Source organism: Rhinichthys klamathensis, unplaced genomic scaffold (genome assembly GCF_029890125.1).
Source record: "Rhinichthys klamathensis goyatoka isolate OS25496 unplaced genomic scaffold, OSU_Roscu_1.1 h1tg000040l_1, whole genome shotgun sequence".
Classification (NCBI taxonomy): domain Eukaryota; kingdom Metazoa; phylum Chordata; class Actinopteri; order Cypriniformes; family Leuciscidae; genus Rhinichthys; species Rhinichthys klamathensis.
Window position 1 is genome coordinate 85,001 of NW_026606587.1, and position 17,718 is coordinate 102,718.

Here is a 17,718-nt window from a genome sequence, read left to right on the forward strand (position 1 = left end):
AAATCAAGGGGGTCGCTGTGTCCATTTCTTTTATTGTCTATGGTTTTAAAGGGCACACAAGGGTCCACATAGTAACCGTGACGCAAATTTCGTCAACAGAATAGTATGCATGTAGTGTGCGCTTGCCGCCCGATACAAAGTACATAGTATGCGCAGATCCTACAAGTGCAATGAATTTGTTTTGCACTAATCAGTTGTCCCTCAAGGTGGCAACACTGGCCCAGGTCGTTGTTTCACAGTAGAAAATTAAACTAAAGAGACGAACAACAACAACAACAACAAAATATCAGAGACTGCCACAACAACAGACGGCCACATCGACAAGAGCTTGTGAGAGGGGTTAAACCCATAACTTTAGTTTAAAAGAATACAAAGACACTTTTATTGGTCATAGCTTCGAGATAAATGGCACAGACACTGGACAAAGATGAATCTTTCTAGAGCGCATGTGTCGACCAACCGCTATACTTTGAAAAGGCTATGGATTCAACTGCATATGCTAGTGTTCGGGTAAAATAAAATAAGCATACTTTAAGCTTCAGTGTTTAAATGTCATTTTCGATGAATGGCATCACAGAGTTTACCTGTATTTTGGTACTGATGTTTAAATAGCATCTTACCGGTAAAAAGATGCTGAACAGCACATTTGTGTATTTACCTGGAAAATCTGGTAATTTTACAGTAATTTATCAGAGTTAATGTGTGAAAGGGACTCATCTATACAAGTACGTATGTGTGTGTCTGCCTGTGAGGCACGTAGACAAACAGAGTGAGCTGTCGGTTTATATCAACATTCAGCATTACTGCTGTTAGTCATGACCTATCAGGTATAGTATGTGTCCTAGTAACGTGATCATCAGCGGACGGCCCAAAACACAGCAGGACGGATTCATCCACAGATACTGCAGTCCCACATGGTTTGAGCAGATTTAAGAACAATAACTATTGGTAACTATAACAATAACTATATAAGAGTACACACTAACTCACAATAATGTTCTTTTTATTATAAGCTTTCTGCAGTTATGTTGTCTGTCGCTTTAAATGTTCAAGCTCTTTAAAGCAGGTTGGATTTTGATTGGCGGTCAATTTTTTTATTGTTTTATTTTATTGTAAAAATCGTGATTTAAATGACATTGTTCCTCTGTGCCATCATTGTAGTTGTGGTGTGGACTGTTATTCTTTTACATTAAGAACAGTTTTTAAAACTTAATCTTCTATTGCTACCCATGGACTAAAACTAACTTTTTGCCACACCTGCCAATGGCCAGTGACTTTGAAAATTTACCGGCCATAAATATTTTCTTTACCAGCCATGAAACGGATTATTCCTTATTAAAGTTGCAAAAGTTATTCGGTCAAGAGCAATGAGTTCTTTGTCTTTTGTTGTTTGATTAAAATTAAAAACACAGAAATTTTACTGCTGCCACTTTATCCTGTAATACTGGATCCAATATACTGTTAAACATTAATTTAAACCATAACTGACTATGTTTACAAGGATACTTGCCAAGACATGGCAATTTGACGTAATACTGTTTAAATATGTCTGTTCAAGCACAAGAAGAGGCGAAAGAGTTCAATTCCATCGCAGATTTCTTGGCGCATGCTTCGGATGTTTGCGCACAAAAAAGCGAATAACAAATTAAGTTCTAGTTTTATTTAAATTGGCCATGCTTAAACTTTCGTAGTGATGTAACACTGCCCCGTCAACTGTCCAAAAATGTAACCGCCCAACTGGCGATTAACACAGTTTCATATACTTGAAAACAAGATTTTTACTCGCATTTGGCACTTGGCGAGGGTTCATTTTAGGCCCTGTTGCTACCGTTAGTTATTGTTCTAGGTGTGAATGGGCCTTAAGTCCTGATTTCAAACAGAACCAGATCCATTTTACTATATGGCTGGCAGATAAACCGAAGCATCCACACAAATCTGGAGAGAGCCTGAGGTGGACAAATTTGGAGCCATACAAATATTTGGCTAACTGAGGTGATGCATTTATAATATATCAATGTTGGACTTCAAAATAGAAACCTTAAACCTGGAGAAAACCATCTCACTTGGAAACAATTATTACTGGAGCAAGACTAATCCAATAAACTCATAACAGCTTTAAGACACCTGAGGAAGAGAATAAAGGAAGAACTTGGTGTTTTAAAGTCGGCACTAGTTTCTACAGACTTTTATTGTTGAATGAAAATATTAAAGTCCAGACATCTAATGTTTTGTAATAATCCCACAACAATGTCTGTTGCCACTGGTGACTAACGTTTGAAGCACATTTAATTTTGGTCAGCCTTAATGATCTTATTACCTCATAATTACAGCTTACTGATGTTTAACAGTTAAACCTAGACAACCAGCCTCTTCAGCAGCACATTTATAGACAAAACACACACGCTGAGCTCATTTCTGCTGCAGCCTTAATGACGAAACGTATGTTAGTCATTCGGTTGTGGAGGACATTGATAGAGATTGTCAGAATATGACAGGTCATCGCATACAGCATAATGTGACCATTGAAAGTTTCACTTTGTTTCATGGGAATTAATTAAGATGCGTCAAAGCCAGTCCCAAAGCTAAACAATTTTATCCTAAAAAGGAATTTAGCCTAAAGTTACTGTCACTGTCTGCAGATACCAATTTGGTTGATGTTTGTTTATTTTTTACTTTAAGTTAACGCCATGTTGGCATCAGGATTATTTACATGGCAAACAACAGGTCACAATCCATAAAATTTGTATTATTATATAAAACATTTCAACTTGACATGAGATAGAAAATCTAAAATACATTCGGGTGAAACATCCTGAAATATTCCATGTGAACACGTTTCTGAAATAAAAAAGCATTTTCTAGCAGCATAGCCTCAAGAAGGAACTTTGCCTATCAATAAAAACCCATCTGTAAGTCTTGAGTGACCGGTCAGCACATAGTGAAGACAAATTGGCCACGTCTTGATTTTTAAGTTATGGAAGACATTCAACTTCTTTTTATACTGGGGTTTATTTCATACGGTTTATTATTTTTATTTTCATCCCATTTCTTCTGCCACTTGTTAGTGATGTAGAAGTTAATAAATGGTCTGAAATCCTAAGGTGGTATTTGACAGTCAGATATTTCTAGGTCAAGCACATCCCTGGCAGCCGTGTCCGCCCTCTCATTACCAGTCAGGCCAATCCGACTTGGAACCCAGCAAAAGATAATAAAGTTTTCCTTCTTTGAAAGATCTAATTTAGTTAAAATTTTGACAATTATGGGGTGGTCAGTCTTTATGGATTCAAGTGCTTGAAGACAAGACCTTGAGTCATAGGCAATTAAAAAGTACCATTCTCGACCCTTCTCAATATCTTCTAGAACCAGGAGTAATGCTCGAGCCTCAGCTGTGAAGATAGAGCCTTGGTCTGGAATTCAAATGCCATACTAGCCTTGGTGTAAGAGAGGACCGGTCTCTTAAATGTCTTCACCTCACACATTTTAAAGACCTTTGAGAGACAAGTGCTCTTACATCAAAGCTAGTATGTCAACTCACATGGATCCTCTAGACTCTAGAGTTTGCATATCAGCCCAACAAGGTTGTAAATGATGCCCTCATTTACATGTTACAGAGGACCCATGTACACCTGGACACTCCTGATGCATCTGTGAGGTCCACATTCTTTGACTTCTCAAGCACCTTCAATATGATCCAGCCTCGACTGCTGTGCGAGAAGATGAGAATACAGTTGGATTCATCATTGACCCTGTGGTGTATGAACTATCTATCCTGCAGACCACAGAGTGTGTGTCTGTATAGTGTCTCCAATACTATCCTGAGTAATACGGGGGCGCCACAAGGAACGGTTCTGGACGCATTTCTGTTTACCATCTACACAGGGGACTTCAGGGAAAATACTGACAGCGGCTTCGGACTAATTAAGGGAGGCGAGGAGGAGGAGAACAGGACAAAAATTAAGGGCTTTGTGGTCTGAAGTGACCACAACCATCTCCACCTTAACCAAAGAGATGGTAGTGGATTTTAGGAGGAACTGAGAACAAAATCAATTCTGATCACCATCCGGGGCATCAAGGTGGAGATGGTATCCAGCCACAAGGACCGTGGTGTGCAGCTCGACAACAAGCTGGACTGGAAGAGCCACATGGAGACGGTGAACGAGAACGGTCAATGCAGACTTTATTTCTTAAGGAGGCTGAGGTCATTCAACATCTGCCGTCCCCTACAGTGCAGCGTCTACCAGACAGCGGTGGCCAGTTCTCTGTTCTTTGCTGTGGCGTGCTGGGGAGAGGGTGCCCATACAGGAGATAGAAACAGAGTTAACAAACTTATTAAGAAGGCTACCTCTGTTGTAGGGACTGAATTTGAGCGAAGAATACTCTAAGTTGTGATTGATAATGAAAACTCCTTCACATTCACTCCATGCCCTGGGGTTGATTAACAACAGCCCCTTCAGTTAAATGGTTCCTATTTGAACACATACATTTTTATTAGAAAGGAAGTTGAAGATAAAAAAGGTTAGGTTGCCTCTCAAACCGATTTCATGTAGATCTTTGAGAATACCATATCTCCAGGTGGTATCATAGGCCTTCTGTAGATAAAAAAAATACAGCTACAGCATGCTCTTTTTAAGCTGTCCCAAACAAATGATTCAAGTCTGATGAGATGATTAAGGTGCCTCGTTTAAAACCACACCTATAATCACTGATCTTGTGCTCTGACTCCAGTGTCCAGACCATACACCCATTTACCATTCTTTCCATAGTTTTGCAGACCCAACTGGTTAGAGCTATTGGCCGATAGAAATTTGAATCACAGTGGTCCTTACCCAGTTTGGGAATGGGAATAACAACTCCTTCCTTCCAAGATGGTGGTATATCTCCTGTTCTCCATATGGTATTAAAGATTCCCAGAAGAATAAATAACACTGTGTGAAACTGTGTCAAAATCTAATAATGGATTCTGTCAGGTCCAACAGGAGATCATTTGAGAGCACAGGAGAGCTCCTCCAGAGTAAAAGGTTAAATATATGGTTCAGAGTTATTTGAATGAAAAGTATAGTTCAAATTCGTACTCTGTTAAATTCAGGTCGACAGTTTTCTATTGATTCGGGGTTTTTTTTAATGGCATTGGTAGAACATTATTTATTGGCTTGGGGTTAAAAGGGTGTCCTGATGTTTAATATGCTGTACTTGAGGACCTTCCCATCTGTTTTTCATCTTTTGTATTAGATATACATTGTACTTTGTATTTAAAAAAAAAAAAAATTTGGGGGGGTGTTAGTTGTTAGATTGGATACAAATCTTCTCCAGCTCTGTCTCTTTGTATCATTTATGACTCTACGTGCTTGACATTTTAAATTTAATTTTCATTTGTTGGATGCTTGTTGAAGATCCTCTCTGCTTTTTCCAATCTTTAATAGCCTTTTTACAATTGAACCTTGGATTGGTCCTACGACTTGGCTTTGATGATGTATTTGGTTCTATTTAATTTCCCATTTCCAGAAGTATATCTGTAAAACAAGGTCTGAAAAAGATAGCAGTTGGCTTTTTCAAGTTTCCATATAGGGTTTGTATGTTGAAAGTCTGATTTAATGGAGGTAATGAGGATTCCACATAAATCATCCCATTTTGCCACGAGAAATCAAGTAAAAGTTCAGGCTCACATATTGTTATATCAATTGCAGAATTTGTTCCATGTCCCGGGTGCAAGTAGGTATTTGAGCCATCATTGAAAAGGCACAGATCATTGTTATTAATACAATTTTCCTTTTTTCCCTTTTGCATTACTATAATTTCCACCCTATAATAGACTGTGACCATTAAGATCTCCTATAATTATGAAGGTGGTCAGAAAGCTTATTTAGATCTTGAAGTGTCACTGGTACGTCAAGAGGTATATAGAACACAGAGTGATCGCCTTATGAAGGGTTTATCGTACTGTTACTACTTGTAGATTAGTGTCTATTGTGATCCGACTACAAATAACATCATGTGGAACTAATTTGATTGTGCCACCAGAAGATTGTGTATGTTTGGACCATATGCATGAAAACTTACAAACTTTTTCAGAGACAGAGAACTGCTTGGTGTTAAATGAGTTTCTTGATGTCCAAAAGTTGAGAATCATGGCTAGTCGTTGAAGTTCTGCAAAATTTGCCTTAACACCACAACAGTTCCACTGAAAAATACACTCCATTGTTAAACTTTGGTCTTCACTTGTTTCGGTTTGTGTTTCACTAGAAGTTTGGGTGCTTTGCGTTTTCTTTTTTGTTGAAGTTGAGGTTTTGCTGATTAATTTGGGGTTTTCTATTGTTAACAGGTCAGATCTGTCTGGCACTCAGTCACTTGCTTGGTTGGTAAAACCACCGCAGCAAAGGGATTCTCAAACTGAAAAATACATGTACAGGATACATGTGACAGTCTTTATTATTTGATCTCCTTTTCTGATTGAAATCGTCAGTCTTCACACTTGTAACACCTTCTTGTGTTAATTCTGTGGTTATTTCAGATCCATCCATATCCCGATTCAGATTATTCCTCTACTGCTGTTCACATATGGGTGGGTGGTGGCTTTCACTGGAACACTGGCTTTTCACTTGTAATTCTGATTCATCGTCTTTGCTCCCCACCCACTTCGGAGCACAACCAGGGGATGCAGAGCCGCGGAACTCCAGCAGATATGCATCAGGGATACAAGGATGATATACTCTTGAAAGAAGAACTAATGTTTAAATTGCTTGATTGACCCTTTGCCACCGCCTTCAGGGAAGAGAAACATACGGCTGATTTAATTGCCAATCATTGGCACGTCATGACTGGCCGAATGGTTGGATCAGCCCCCTCCAACCGCCCGTCTTGGAAGTTGGAACCAAAGCATTGAGTTGGACCTGGCAAAGCCCCAGCTAATCTTACTGACACCAATCTTGAGAACAGTAATATCTATGGATGTTTGTTTATTGTATGTTTTTTTTCCATTACAAAATGTCACTCATCCAAAGTTCATGGAACTGAAACTAGACCAAGATAATCCAAAGAGACAAAATTGAACTTACTAGTTCTCTGTCATTAGCTTTAGAGGAACTCATCACTCGTGACTAATAAAACTCAGATTCCACACACATTCTTTATACAAGCCCAAACTCAGCATCTATACACTCACAAACTTCCGCTTAAAGTGTGTGTGTCAGGTTAATTTTTTTTAGATTAAATAAGGTTACATTTAAGGTTTAGTGAAAATGTAATTGTCATTAAAATCATTACTGTAATTGCCCTACAGTAAGCTTTATAGCCATTTCTGTCAAGGTCATATTTTTAAAACACAGCTGAGCTGTGACGTCAGAAGAGGGAGATGTGCCAAAAAAGTTATATTCGAGTATGGAGAGTTTTGAGTCTAAGGAGATCCAAAATGCCCCTCAAACCTACGATGGCCCACAGCCATACAATTTTAAGCCTCCCAGGCGTGAGACAGATGAGGAGCCAAACAGAAATTTAAATAATTCCTATAGAAGAAACATAAATATCTGGTGTGAACAGAACCAGTGGAGAGTTGGCCAGGTGTCTTGGTAAGTAGGCTATAGGCATAACTTAGAGGTGGAACGGTACATGTATTCGTATATTGAACCGAAACGGTACAGGCATCACGGTTCGGTGCATGAATATACACAGAGAATACACGGTATAAAAATAAATAAAACTCGCGTGCAAATTAATGCGGAACTAGATACGCGGGTTATTTAGGGACACCTAATCTGTAGCTCCGCCTTAGCTCTGAAGCTCCATGGCTATAATGAACAGGCTGCGATGTCAAGATTGCAATGCTGGAATATGTTGGGGTGTGTGTGTGTGTGTGTGTGTGTGTGAGAGAGAGAGAGAGAGAGATGGTGCGTTCAAGTCCTCCTGGGGAAGTTCGTACGTACGAGGTGGGAAGTCGCGTTTACGACGGCAGTGCGTTCAAGTCACTTTCGTCGGAGGAAGATGGCGGAGTACTTTCTTTTAATTAATTACACAAAAATACAGTAAGGTTCTTAAACTCTTGTTCTAGAAAATGAAGAACAAAGAAATGTGCATCGGATGTACTTTGTTTTTTTAATGTTTTTAATTAATTTATGAAGCCACTGCCAACTTTATCGTTACATGTTGCACTGTTATATTATAATGCTATCATATTCTGTGCAGGAAATTCGCTTAACTGCGCTGTAAATAAGAAAACCTTGACAATATCACTGCATAATATTTAAGTATTGTGGTATTCCGCCATGTTTCTCAGTGACACGCCCACAACTCGGAAAGATCGGGGCTTAGAGAAAATCCCGAACTCCCCACTGGTATTTACGACATTGTGGTGGCGTTCAACTCGTAAATACGATCTATACGAGATGACTTGAACGCACCAAGAGAGAGAGAGAGAGGCGCGGGCGCGATCGAACAGTCAAAACATAAAAACTGGAAGAAATGGGCGCTGCAAATGACCGAAATCTTGGATACCGAAGCAGCACTGAAGTCAGCGCGTTTGGTCCAAACAAAGTTGACCCAGGCAAGGAACACAGACCTGCTTTTTGGGAAAAAGTGGACTCTGTGACTGGTTTTAACAGTGTTTTTGCACCCAGCACAAACACAGTAATTCACCATCGTGAAAATACGCCTGCGTATACCTAACTACCTAACTTCAATAACTAACTAAATAAATAAATGTCCTAATCACTAATTCTCTCGCTCTATCACTCGTACAATTATCAACACAGCTCACAAACTCACTTTCTCAGCGACCTGGGGAGACGTCTCCCTCTTATGACGTCAAGCGATTCGTTTGGGGGGAGGAGCAGTTTTAAGTGAGTACTGAAAATAACGAACTTTTTCATCTTATATTTAGGTATCGAAAAACATACAAAACAATACATCAACTTGTCAAACGTGTATTTCCCCCCTAACTATTTTGTGTTAATCATAATTACAAATTTAACCTGACATACACACTTTAAAGCCTTGCCAAGATCATGCACAATATCCTGACCCGCCTTCCCGGAGTCAATGGTTTTAAAATTAGGGTCTAAGAACCCCCCAGTTGTCCACGATAGACGATAAAAAATAAACTAAAAAAATCAAAATAAAAAACGTATGGCCTTTTTCTAAGTGTTTTTTTCCCCCCGTCATACTGTTGTCCTTCATTCGCTCACTGTCTGGCACTATGTTTTGCTTCGATATTATTAACCATTTTTAATGTTTAATGCGCGAAATGCTAGAGAAATAAATCTGACTTTAACTGAAAATGTTCCTGTAATATTCTAATATTGCACAAACAAAAATACTTTGTATTAAACAAATTATAATAGTACGGTACCTTTACTTAATATTATTAAATATTATTTTATTTTAAAAAAATAACATTTAAATACTTTTAACTTTAATAGGTTTAATCATTTAAAAGTTTAATAAGTTTTAGCTTTTGTGTATTTTTGTATATTGTTCTTAAGTCAAACAAATTATTATTCAATAACATTTAAAAAACAATTTACTCTTGGAAATAATGTGTTGTCATAATACTCACATTTACCAGTTTCAGTGTTGTTACAGTTAACTAAAATAAATCAATAAAAAAATCACCATCTTTAAATAAAAATAAAATAAATGATAAATATAATCATTATCATCTTATTATTATTAGGCCTATAAGTTTTAATTTAAGAAAATTAGAAATGTTGCCTGGGCAATTAACTGAAATAAATAGGCTTAAGTTGAAATACTATTAGGGTGACCATACGCCCTCTTTTTCCCAGACATGTCCTCTTTTTGGACCTAAAACAAAAGTGTCCGGCCGGGATTTCTAGACCGCCCAAAGTGTCCCGGATTCGGTTTTTGCTTTCTACAGTCGCCGTTTTTGCATTGCTTTAGGTCCCACCTTCTTGCACGCCACCATTGGTCGGTCGGCCATGTACGTAACGCAAACATCGGTCAAACTGCATCTCAATCACTACCCTCAGCACCACAAGAGCACAAAAGGCAGAGCAGCGCTTGCTTGTCAACAGTGGCACATGGCTCCTGAACAGTGTGTTAAAAAAGAAAAAGAAAAAGTTAATTCACAGATGATTTACAGAGAACATAAACATTGACATTAAATATATAATATAGTAGTCTACTAATATAGTAGTCAACATTTGACCTGGATCAAAAAAAGTTCATCAAAGTTGTCCTAAGACAAGAACGGGTATTGTAATTCATGCATATCTTTGATGAAAGGTTTTGATCCACTAGCTTGAAAACTACTGCCCAGAGTCATCATTCTTGATTTTAACTGGTTTCTCCCCAGGAAAGAGGCTGACCTTTCCACACCCGTGTAAACACATTCCTCCATACCAGTTAACTTGCACAAATATGCAGTTTAATTAGCCCTCTCAGTGGTGAAGTGAGTTTAGTGACAATACCGCAGCACTGCAGGGGACCTGACATTACTGGACCGCTGCCCTGCCCCACTGAGCGGAGATTTAAACATCAGCGCACCTCTGCAGGGGCGAACTTGACTTTCAGTGCAGTGAATATCAAAGAATGACACATTCCTTTAGAAATGAATATATCCATAGGGTATCTTGGATGCACATCAATTAAACACAAAAGGACCCCCACAGAAAGGGAGGGGGCATTTAAATCAACAGGGGTATCTGAAGGGCTTCTGTCAGCAGAACAGGGTGGGATTGAATCTGGTCTGCGGCAGATAGCATGCCAACAACATTTACTGCAGCACAGCGAGGGAGATTTATAGAGCTGCAACTACAAGATCTCAGGAGATGCTGTTTAGTAAGAACAGGTGAATTATGGTGAACATCTAAATGCAGCGCTTTAAGTCTGAGCTAATATGTTTAACTATGTGAGGATTTTTAAAAAAGTAAAGGTATCAGGTAAAAATGAACTCTTTACCAAACTATAATGATATCAACTCAAATAGACTGAATCTAACAGGTTATAGCCTAGATCAATCTGACACAGACACACTAACAAAAACCACTGTCTGCACATTTTGTGAAAAAAGTCACTGTCAAGGACGTCATGGTTTTAAAAACCATGCAGAAGCACATCATGTGACCCTGATTGTCTGCTTTGGGTGGAATTTTTGGGTGGGTAGGACAACTATAGCCAATGGCAAGTATTTAACATGAGAACACAATCATCATAGTTTGAGGTTTTTTTATTACTTTCTTTTATTTAAAATAAATAAAAGTGCAGATTATAAGAGCAATGACAATTGGAAAGCACAATATATCGGCCACCATATCGGTATTGGCCGATATATGTTCATTTTTATGTTATCATTATCAGCCCAATAAGAAAATGAGGCCGATATATTAAAGCCGATAAATAATGGATTATTTCCTTCAGCTGAGACACTTCAGATGCACTGTTCGCCATGATGGTTTTGAATTGCTTGAAATCATTTCAAAAAAGGAAGAAAAAAAAAAAACAGTTCAAAGTGCAGCTTAAGTCTGTCATATAGGCTACATAAATTTATAATGAGAACATCATTATAATTGTGTGCTTGAGACATTTTAATGGTGAGACTTGTTTTTGTAATCAGGCTCTCAAATTATCTAAAATTTGATTTAGATTTATTGGCCAATATATCGGTTATCGGTATCGGCCAAAATTTTCATATCGGTGCATCCCTAATGATTAGAGCCCGACCGATATATCGGCGGGCCGATATTATCGGCCGATATTAGGCATTTTCCAAACTATCGGTATCGGCATTTATAATGGCCGATAAATGAATATTTTAAAAAATGCGGGTGCGGTGATTCATGTAAGGGTGGCGCTGCCAATAAAGCACCTAAAAGCTGTCACAAAGAACTGGCAAAAGTAATTATTATGAATACAACAAATATAGCAAGGAGACCTTTAATTGTTTATTAATAAACAAGTGTTTTCAGTCAATGTCAGCCAAAGATGAAGTTGACTATGCTGACTCGCGATCTTCAGTGAACGCGGCGCCAGAGAGAAATGCACATTTCATTCGATTACATAAGTCTGTCTGTCTTTCGTTTTGAATTGTTCTGTTTAAAAGTAGACATTTCAATATAGATATATTTCAATTCTCAGGTCTATAGGCTGAGTTTCGGTTCATGAGATGAGCTCCAGTTCACCCGCAGGCGCCTCCGTGTCGAGATTATCTATTGTCTGGTATATTTACTTCTTAAATCCAGGCAATTGGTTGATGAAACATTGATTAAAATTAAGATACAATTAATACAAAACGAAATTCACTTTGAAACGAAAGGTTTTGTGCTTTCTGTTTGACGTCTATGTGAAAGTTTCAAAGCATATTTTAGTGCCGCTTTCAGAGCGCTCACGTCTGTAGTGCTGAACTGTCGCGTCTGTAACATTGTTTTTTCCTCATAAATGCGAACACGAAAAATAAAATAAAATAAAATGAATACTTTACGTAGCCTGTGGAGACTGAGAGCCAACCCTTCTTCATCCGGTGGGTAGTAGCCTACTTGTGATTTGCGCAGTGTAATTCACAGAATTGATTTCTCTGCTACAAGCCTCTGTCACGTATTGTGTGAGCTTGTGACTATTGCAAGCGCGCAGCTGAGAAGTCCTGATTATATTGTCTGCTATATTTACTTCTTATTTATTAAGGCAATTGGTTGATGAAACATTGATTAAAATGCGTGGCGCGAGCGATCTCCGACAGTAAACTGATTCTGCTTTGTCTCGGGTAAACAGCTGTTGCGACGCGAGCAATAACGGCCGCGTCCGGTGTAGACACAGTGTTAAAGCTCATTCTGCCTATAACGCTACGTTACAACATGAACAACAAGCAATATTCCAATAATTTATATAATTATAACACTTTATATAGGGCCATTTTGCATTAAGAGTAGCCTAGTTTCACGTTTAGTACATTTTGCTTACTAATTATTTAAAATAGTATAAAAGTACTGTACATATGTAATTAAAAACGTTTTCATTATGATATTATTAATTTTACTTTAGTAAAAAGATCTGAGTTCTTCCTCCACTGGTAGAGATTAGAGGAATTAAGAGTAAAAATAGAAGATAATAAGGTTTTGTCAGTGACACTTTTTATATATTTATTGATACAAGTTATGACTAAATTAAAAGACAAAGTCGTTAGTGAAGATTATGCAACAGTATTTAGAATATAATATAATATAACATGCAATGCAAACTAGTTTGGTTACAGCTCAACTGTATAATTCTCATTCTATCATTCCCCCTGCCTCCATTACATATCTGTTTCACACAAGAGTTTGATCACCACATTTGAGTGATCAATGCAAAACGTGTTTATAAAATATATTTGTTCTTTTTATACTGTGTAAAGTACCCATCAAAAGTTTGAAAACACCAATAGGAAAGTGTCCAAACTTTTGACTGGTATACTGTACTATAATACACATAAATAATATTGCTACTGTATTATAATATACACATAAATAATATCGGCCGATATATCGTCTCGGACTTTTTTTACTCCCTAATATCGGTATCGGCCCCCAAAAATCCATATCGGTCGGGCTCTACTAATGATAATTAACAACCAGTGATAAATTCTTAGAAGATGAACCAGATCATTGATCAAAACCAGATCATTGTTAAGATTAAAATCCATACATTTAATGGCACAATGCTTTTCACACAAGTAATAAACGAGGTAAAACCAGTGACTTTTCAAAAAAAAAATCTCAGAGCTAATAAAGATGAATGCCAATAAATGAAATGAGTAAATGTCACTGGATCCTTCTTCGAAACCAGTGACATTACACCTTCCTCTTATGCAAGGTGTGAAACCCTCACAATTTACATTACAGCAAACCAACAGGATCTCAATTATGCTAAACCTATAAGGGTGGTTTATTTAAAGAATCTCAATCAGAGGCCAATAAGTGTTATTCATAGTTTTTTTTTTACTAAATACAACTATAGAATTTAATTCTTTAAAGGAATAGGCTATTTAACCAAAAATGAAAATTCAGTCATCATTTCATCATGACTTAAAGGAACATAAAGGAAGATATTTTGAGCAATGTCTCCTTTTGATCACACACTGGAAGCCAATGGTTATATATCTTAAATATCTTTTATCCACAGAAGAAAGAGAATACAGGTTTTGGAACGAGATAACAGAATTTTCATTTTTTGGTTAAACTATACCTTAAAACCATGGCATTGTCGGAACAAAAAGACAGTACCAGCAATTAATGCCTTATTTTGCATGACCATATTCTACATCTCTTAATCCTACCTAAACTTAACAACCACATTACTAACTATCAATAAGCAGTAATTAGGAGGAGTTTATTGAGGCAAAAGTCAGCTAATAGTAAATTGGACCCTAAACTAAAGTGTGATCATAAATGTTTCCTAATCATAAAACAGAAGAGAGAATCAGAAGTCTTGTGGAAAAAGACTGAAATAGCGTGAGTGAGAATGTGTGAGTGATGGCATATTTTTCGCTTCAAGAGACTAAATCTCATTTTGTGAGTGATCAGATGACTGAGAAAAAGAAAGAATAATTTAAAAAGAGGAAGAAAGATCTTAATACCTTCTTGTTTTTCAGTGCTGCGTTACATAACGTCTTGTGACCATCAGCCTGATGGCGTGTTAACATGCTCTCTCAGCTTCACTGTCTAATTACATGCTTCTTCTCCCTTTACTTAGTTAAGCTGTCTGTGTCAAATCAATACAGTTAATTGGCAATTTATTAAAACAATCCACTTCTGGGTACGTTTGGATTGACAAGTGAGCAATGACTTCTGCTGACAAATGCTGATTCAAAGATGAAAAAAAAAAAAAAGTAAGACTATACAACTATGACGATCCATCGCCTTTAACTTCTCTGTACAATATTTAGGCAAGTCAAAACCAAGCACAACAGATTTGTTTAAGCAAAGCATTCCACTCAAAACAGTCTTCTGCAGCCCTGGATGTCTTTCTGTTGACATACTTTTAAAGGTTAAACTATAGGTTTAAAAAAAAAAGAAGAAAAAAAAAAGTATATCAATTATCCTCTCAGAAACATGCAGCGGAGCAAAGCATTTAGTTACTGTGCTAAAGTATATTTTTGCCTATTACTTTGTAGTTTGTCATTTTTTCCTCAGAATTAATTTTATTTCTTACAATTCTGAGAAGAAAACAAAAGTCAGAATTGTGAGGTATAATACTTTTTCTTGCAATTGCGAGTGTATATCTCACAATCCAGACTTTTTTTTCCTCGCAATTGCAAATTTATATCTCACAATTCCGAGAAGGAAAAAAATATAAGAATCACGATATATAAACTCACAAATCTGGCTTTTTTTCCCACTCGCAAATGAAAGTTTATAACTAGCAGTTCTGACTTTTTTCTCTGAACTGTGTCTGTGAGCTATAAACCTGCAAATGTGAGAAAAAACAATTGTGAGATAGGCCTACACCTTTAAAAAAAAAAAATGTATTCCATATGGAGGAGATGTCACTGACTTTATACTATATCTCATGGATGGATGGCTGGATAATTTAGGAATCATTTACAAAATCATCCAAAGCACTGCGAATGACTCAAAAGAAAACATAAAATAACATAAAATCAATATTTTGCAATGAACCACAGAAAGATGGAGAGCATAGGTTGGCTATAAATGACCTCCATCCTCTATGCATAACTGGAAGATTCATAAGGGCATGATTTGCCATTCATACTTCAGCGTTCCCACACTGTATGATGAAAAAAATATATATTTCATTTTCCAGTCATTCATGATTGCTGGGTAAACTTAATTTCATAGAGATTTCTGAGGAAGATTTAAACATGCATGTCAGATAGCAAGCTTTTACATTACTCTATGATTTTTCTTTCTGTACAAATGTTTCCAATAAGACCCTCAACAGACCGATGTTATCACGATGGCTTGTGGAAAGATTTACTATACAAAGATCAACATCTTGCTGATTTCATTTTTCAGAGACAAATATTATAAACAAATATACCACCACTCAAAAGATTGGGGTGATTAACACTTTTAGTCAGCAAAGATGCATTACATATATTAAGTCACAGTAAAGAAAGACATTAATAATGTTAGAACTCATCACAATTTCCTAATATTTCCAGATTTTCCAAGATCGTAAAACATTTATACCAACACCACTTTTTTTTTTTTTTTTTACTAATTTTCCATTCAGCAATTTACGTTGCACCAATGTCTTACAGGGACAATAAACTAGTAAAGTATCTTGGTCAAGGGCACAACTGGGAGAGGTTCAAGTCAGCCTAGGAACTTCCAGTTAGGAGCCACTAGACTTCATCTACACCTACTACTGATTTCCATAGAAACACCTGACAGTTTTGAAAAAACATGCACCAATTACCAAATCCATATTTAATGAGGCACAAACCATGTCCAGGTTGTATCGCAAATGATGATGTCAGGCATGAACCTTATGAGCCTGCTCTTCTTCACAATCTTTACCCCATGTCACCTCTTCTATCAAACTATTACTAACCTTGACATACTTCTCAAAGATAATGAAACAAGTATCCCTTTATTTAATCAACTAAGACAAGAACGTTTAATATTCAAACATGTCACCGTACTGGAACTGGATACTTGACAGAAAAGTACATTTCTCACTGCTTTTGAAGGGGGAAATGATAAACGGAATACTTTGTTGTGTTTGGCGTAATTAAACGTGGCGTTTTAATGTCGTCTAGCATAATTAAATCTTAATTAAGTGATCAACCATGTGTGTTTAAGCATGTGCGCTGCCTAGAAAACAGAGAGATTAACCCGCTCGCTGTCACTTGTAGTTATTATAAGATGAAAAAATACATCTGAAACCAAAACGGCTGAAAGCACGTGGTCTTTTAAAAGGAGCCAGTGACTCAACATCTACTGCTATATGGCTCAGCTCAACAGACAGACGGTGCTGAACGTTATCCATACTCAAAATCAAGTCTTATATACACACATAAACCAGAAAACAAGAAAAAATGTAAGTGTTCATATAACAGCGTCGTCTTTAATAGTATTCAGTCAAGCCGGTTAGAAGTCAGATTCTGCATAACGTTAGCTGTAACGTTATCGCATCGCTGGGACTGGAATGAGGTGTTAATGGGATGCGACTAGGACATCTTCCGTTATAATTGACATGAAGAAAACATATATTTACATTTACAAGTACACCACTTGCGTCACAAAATACATTCAGTCGTTATTGCTCACCTTTCAGGGAAGAAAAAAAACCGTCGTCCTCGTCTTCTGTAATTTCCCCTTGTGTTCTGTCGCGCTACACTGAGTGTCCTACTTCAACACTACCGAGGGTCAATACAGAAACAGCGACTTTCTCTGAGCAAACATCTTCGACAGGAATGAGTCTTTTGACTACACGGGCTTACATATGATGAGCAAGAGGCGAGTGGAACGTTTTTTCCCCCCTCTGTTATATAGCAACACACGGACATACACACACACAGGGGCACTGTGGCTTTTCAACGCATGCTCAAAACAAACCCTGACGTCGCGACGCTCACAAGCCCCGCCTTCTGGTGACTCTCGACCAATAGAATTGTTCAGAAGTAATGACACAGCACTCCAGTCACTTCTTTTTCACAGCTTTTACAACGGTATAGTTCCCGCCCCTGTGATTCCATAAGTCCGCTGAACGCATCCTCCTTCACACGCCCCCTATCTGCCTCACAGGACCAACATTTCTTCCTCCAAAAGT

At 37.5% G+C, this 17,718-nt stretch overlaps 1 protein-coding gene across 2 annotated transcripts in view; it reads right to left on the reverse strand.

The window, feature by feature from the left end:
• Positions 1-17,482, reverse strand: part of slc23a2 (solute carrier family 23 member 2) — a 59,005-nt gene extending 41,523 nt beyond the window's left edge. For both annotated transcript variants that reach the window (XM_056246537.1, XM_056246536.1), the window contains exon 1: positions 17,217-17,482. The gene's annotated coding sequence lies outside the window, so the exon portion shown is untranslated. The remainder of the gene's footprint in view (positions 1-17,216) is intronic.
• Between the last annotated feature and the right edge of the window lie 236 nt (positions 17,483-17,718).